Here is a 6,000-nt window from a genome sequence, read left to right on the forward strand (position 1 = left end):
AGCCAGGAGTACATAATATTATATAGTGAGTGACCACCAGAAAGTGCAGTTTATTTAATATATCCGTTCTCTGCCTGAAAAAAGCGATACACACAGTGACTCAGTCACATACCATATCTGTGTGCACTGCTCAGGCTCAGCCCAGTGTGCTGCATCATCTATATATATTATATATCTGTCTGACTGCTCAGCTCACACAGCTTATAATTGTGGGGGAGACTGGGGAGCACTGCAGTGCCAGTTATAGGTTATAGCAGGAGCCAGGAGTACATAATATTATATTAAAATTAAACAGTGCACACTTTTGCTGCAGGAGTGCCACTGCCAGTGTGACTGACCAGTGACCTGACCACACTGACCACCAGTATAGTTAGTAGTATACTTATATTGTGATTGCCTGAAAAAGTTAAACACTCGTCGTGTGACTTCACTTGTGTGTTGTTGTTTTTTTTATTCTATAAAAATAAAACTCATTCTGCTGACAGACAGTGTCCAGCAGGTCCGTCATTATATAATATATAATATATACCTGTCCGGCTGCAGTAGTGATATATATATATTTTTTATATCATTTATCATCCAGTCGCAGCAGACACAGTACGGTAGTTCACGGCTGTGGCTACCTCTGTGTCTGCACTCGGCAGGCAGTCCGTCCATAATTGTATACCACCTAACCGTGGTTTTTTTTTCTTCTTTATACATACATACTACTACGACATCTCTTTATCAACCAGTCTATATTAGCAGCAGACACAGTACAGTACGGTAGTTCACGGCTGTGGCTACCTCTGTGTCTGCACTCGGCAGGCAGTCCGTCCATAATTGTATACCACCTAACCGTGGTTTTTTTTTCTTTCTTCTTTATACATACATAGTTACATAGACATCTTTTTATCAACCAGTCTATATTAGCAGCAGACACACTACAGTACGGTAGTTCACGGCTGTGGCTACCTCTGTGTCTGCACTCGGCAGGCAGTCCGTCCATAATTGTATACCACCTAACCGTGGTTTTTTTTTCTTTCTTCTTTATACATACATAGTTACATAGACATCTCTTTATCAACCAGTCTATATTAGCAGCAGACACAGTACAGTACGGTAGTTCACGGCTGTGGCTACCTCTGTGTCTGCACTCGGCAGGCAGTCCGTCCATAATTGTATACCACCTAACCGTGGTTTTTTTTTCTTTCTTCTTTATACATACATACTACTACGACATCTCTTTATCAACCAGTCTATATTATTAGCAGCAGACACAGTACAGTACGGTAGTTCACGGCTGTGGCTACCTCTGTGTCTGCACTCGGCAGGCAGTCCGTCCATAATTGTATACCACCTAACCGTGGTTTTTTTTTCTTTCTTCTTTATACATACATAGTTACATAGACATCTCTTTATCAACCAGTCTCTATTAGCAGCAGACACAGTACAGTACGGTAGTTCACGGCTGTGGCTACCTCTGTGTCTGCACTCGGCAGGCAGTCCATAATTGTATACTAGTATCCATCTCCATTGTTTACCTGAGGTGCCTTTTAGTTGTGCCTATTAAAATATGGAGAACAAAAATGTTGAGGTTCCAAAATTAGGGAAAGATCAAGATCCACTTCCACCTCGTGCTGAAGCTGCTGCCACTAGTCATGGCCGAGACGATGAAATGCCAGCAACGTCGTCTGCCAAGGCCGATGCCCAATGTCATAGTACAGAGCATGTCAAATCCAAAACACCAAATATCAGAAAAAAAGGACTCCAAAACCTAAAATAAAATTGTCGGAGGAGAAGCATAAACTTGCCAATATGCCATTTACGACACGGAGTGGCAAGGAACGGCTGAGGCCCTGGCCTATGTTCATGGCTAGTGGTTCAGCTTCACATGAGGATGGAAGCACTCAGCCTCTCGCTAGAAAAATGAAAAGACTCAAGCTGGCAAAAGCAGCACAGCAAAGAACTGTGCATTCTTCGAAATCCCAAATCCACAAGGAGAGTCCAATTGTGTCGGTTGCGATGCCTGACCTTCCCAACACTGGACGTGAAGAGCATGCGCCTTCCACCATTTGCACGCCCCCTGCAAGTGCTGGAAGGAGCACCCGCAGTCCAGTTCCTGATAGTCAGATTGAAGATGTCAGTGTTGAAGTACACCAGGATGAGGAGGATATGGGTGTTGCTGGCGCTGGGGAGGAAATTGACCAGGAGGATTCTGATGGTGAGGTGGTTTGTTTAAGTCAGGCACCCGGGGAGACACCTGTTGTCCGTGGGAGGAATATGGCCGTTGACATGCCAGGTGAAAATACCAAAAAAATCAGCTCTTCGGTGAGGAGGTATTTCACCAGAAATGCGGACAACAGGTGTCAAGCCGTGTGTTCCCTTTGTCAAGCTGTAATAAGTAGGGGTAAGGACGTTAACCACCTCGGAACATCCTCCCTTATACGTCACCTGCAGCGCATTCATAATAAGTCAGTGACAAGTTCAAAAACTTTGGGTGACAGCGGAAGCAGTCCTCTGACCAGTAAATCCCTTCCTCTTGTAACCAAGCTCACGCAAACCACCCCACCAACTCCCTCAGTGTCAATTTCCTCCTTCCCCAGGAATGCCAATAGTCCTGCAGGCCATGTCACTGGCAATTCTGACGATTCCTCTCCTGCCTGGGATTCCTCCGATGCATCCTTGCGTGTAACGCCTACTGCTGCTGGCGCTGCTGTTGTTGCTGCTGGGAGTCGATGGTCATCCCAGAGGGGAAGTCGTAAGACCACTTTTACTACTTCCACCAAGCAATTGACTGTCCAACAGTCCTTTGCGAGGAAGATGAAATATCACAGCAGTCATCCTACTGCAAAGCGGATAACTGAGGCCTTGGCATCCTGGGTGGTGAGAAACGTGGTTCCGGTATCCATCATTACTGCAGAGCCAACTAGAGACTTGTTGGAGGTACTGTGTCCCCGGTACCAAATACCATCTAGGTTCCATTTCTCTAGGCAGGCGATACCGAAAATGTACACAGACCTCAGAAAAAGAGTCACCAGTGTCCTAAAAAATGCAGCTGTACCCAATGTCCACTTAACCACGGACATGTGGACAAGTGGAGCAGGGCAGGGTCAGGACTATATGACTGTGACAGCCCACTGGGTAGATGTATGGACTCCCGCCGCAAGAACAGCAGCGGCGGCACCAGTAGCAGCATCTCGCAAACGCCAACTCTTTCCTAGGCAGGCTACGCTTTGTATCACCGCTTTCCAGAATACGCACACAGCTGAAAACCTCTTACGGCAACTGAGGAAGATCATCGCGGAATGGCTTACCCCAATTGGACTCTCCTGTGGATTTGTGGCATCGGACAACGCCAGCAATATTGTGTGTGCATTAAATATGGGCAAATTCCAGCACGTCCCATGTTTTGCACATACCTTGAATTTGGTGGTGCAGAATTTTTTAAAAAACGACAGGGGCGTGCAAGAGATGCTGTCGGTGGCCAGAAGAATTGCGGGACACTTTCGGCGTACAGGCACCACGTACAGAAGACTGGAGCACCACCAAAAACTACTGAACCTGCCCTGCCATCATCTGAAGCAAGAAGTGGTAACGAGGTGGAATTCAACCCTCTATATGCTTCAGAGGTTGGAGGAGCAGCAAAAGGCCATTCAAGCCTATACAATTGAGCACGATATAGTAGGTGGAATGCACCTGTCTCAAGCGCAGTGGAGAATGATTTCAACGTTGTGCAAGGTTCTGATGCCCTTTGAACTTGCCACACGTGAAGTCAGTTCAGACACTGCCAGCCTGAGTCAGGTCATTCCCCTCATCAGGCATTTGCAGAAGAAGCTGGAGACATTGAAGGAGGAGCTAACACGGAGCGATTCCGCTAGGCATGTGGGACTTGTGGATGGAGCCCTTAATTCGCTTAACAAGGATTCACGGGTGGTCAATCTGTTGAAATCAGAGCACTACATTTTGGCCACCGTGCTCGATCCTAGATTTAAAGCCTACCTTGGATCTCTCTTTCCGGCAGACACAAGTCTGCTGGGGTTGAAAGACCTGCTGGTGACAAAATTGTCAAGTCAAGCGGAACGCGACCTGTCAACATCTCCTCCTTCACATTCTCCCGCAACTGGGGGTGCGAGGAAAAGGCTCAGAATTCCGAGCCCACCCGCTGGCGGTGATGCAGGGCAGTCTGGAGCGACTGCTGATGCTGACATCTGGTCCGGACTGAAGGACCTGACAACGATTACGGACATGTCGTCTACTGTCACTGCATATGATTCTCTCAACATTGATAGAATGGTGGAGGATTATATGAGTGACCGCATCCAAGTAGGCACGTCACACAGTCCGTACTTATACTGGCAGGAAAAAGAGGCAATTTGGAGGCCCTTGCACAAACTGGCTTTATTCTACCTAAGTTGCCCTCCCACAAGTGTGTACTCCGAAAGAGTGTTTAGTGCCGCCGCTCACCTTGTCAGCAATCGGCGTACGAGGTTACATCCAGAAAATGTGGAGAAGATGATGTTCATTAAAATGAATTATAATCAATTCCTCCGCGGAGACATTGACCAGCAGCAATTGCCTCCACAAAGTACACAGGGAGCTGAGATGGTGGATTCCAGTGGGGACGAATTGATAATCTGTGAGGAGGGGGATGTACACGGTGATATATCGGAGGGTGATGATGAGGTGGACATCTTGCCTCTGTAGAGCCAGTTTGTGCAAGGAGAGATTAATTGCTTCTTTTTTGGGGGGGGGTCCAAACCAACCCGTCATATCAGTCACAGTCGTGTGGCAGACCCTGTCACTGAAATGATGGGTTGGTTAAAGTGTGCATGTCCTGTTTTGTTTATACAACATAAGGGTGGGTGGGAGGGCCCAAGGACAATTCCATCTTGCACCTCTTTTTTCTTTTCTTTTTCTTTGCATCATGTGCTGATTGGGGAGGGTTTTTTGGAAGGGACATCCTGCGTGACACTGCAGTGCCACTCCTAAATGGGCCCGGTGTTTGTGTCGGCCACTAGGGTCGCTAATCTTACTCACACAGTCAGCTACCTCATTGCGCCTCTTTTTTTCTTTGCGTCATGTGCTGTTTGGGGAGGGTTTTTTGGAAGGGACATCCTGCGTGACACTGCAGTGCCACTCCTAGATGGGCCCGGTGTTTGTGTCGGCCACTAGGGTCGCTAATCTTACTCACACAGCTACCTCATTGCGCCTCTTTTTTTCTTTGCGTCATGTGCTGTTTGGGGAGGGTTTTTTGGAAGGGACATCCTGCGTGACACTGCAGTGCCACTCCTAGATGGGCCCGGTGTTTGTGTCGGCCACTAGGGTCGCTAATCTTACTCACACAGCTACCTCATTGCGCCTCTTTTTTTCTTTGCGTCATGTGCTGTTTGGGGAGGGTTTTTTGGAAGGGCCATCCTGCGTGACACTGCAGTGCCACTCCTAGATGGGCCCGGTGTTTGTGTCGGCCACTAGGGTCGCTAATCTTACTCACACAGCTACCTCATTGCGCCTCTTTTTTTCTTTGCGTCATGTGCTGTTTGGGGAGGGTTTTTTGGAAGGGACATCCTGCGTGACACTGCAGTGCCACTCCTAGATGGGCCCGGTGTTTGTGTCGGCCACTAGGGTCGCTTATCTTACTCACACAGCGACCTCGGTGCAAATTTTAGGACTAAAAATAATATTGTGAGGTGTGAGGTATTCAGAATAGACTGAAAATGAGTGTAAATTATGGTTTTTGAGGTTAATAATACTTTGGGATCAAAATGACCCCCAAATTCTATGATTTAAGCTGTTTTTTAGTGTTTTTTGAAAAAAACACCCGAATCCAAAACACACCCGAATCCGACAAAAAAAATTCGGTGAGGTTTTGCCAAAACGCGTTCGAACCCAAAACACGGCCGCGGAACCGAACCCAAAACCAAAACACAAAACCCGAAAAATTTCAGGCGCTCATCTCTAGTCAAAATGCAGACATGCGTTTTGAAAGAATTTTTGCCCCAAAACAGACTTGCTCATACT

Source organism: Pseudophryne corroboree, chromosome 7, assembly GCF_028390025.1.
Source record: "Pseudophryne corroboree isolate aPseCor3 chromosome 7, aPseCor3.hap2, whole genome shotgun sequence".
Classification (NCBI taxonomy): Eukaryota; Metazoa; Chordata; class Amphibia; order Anura; family Myobatrachidae; genus Pseudophryne; species Pseudophryne corroboree.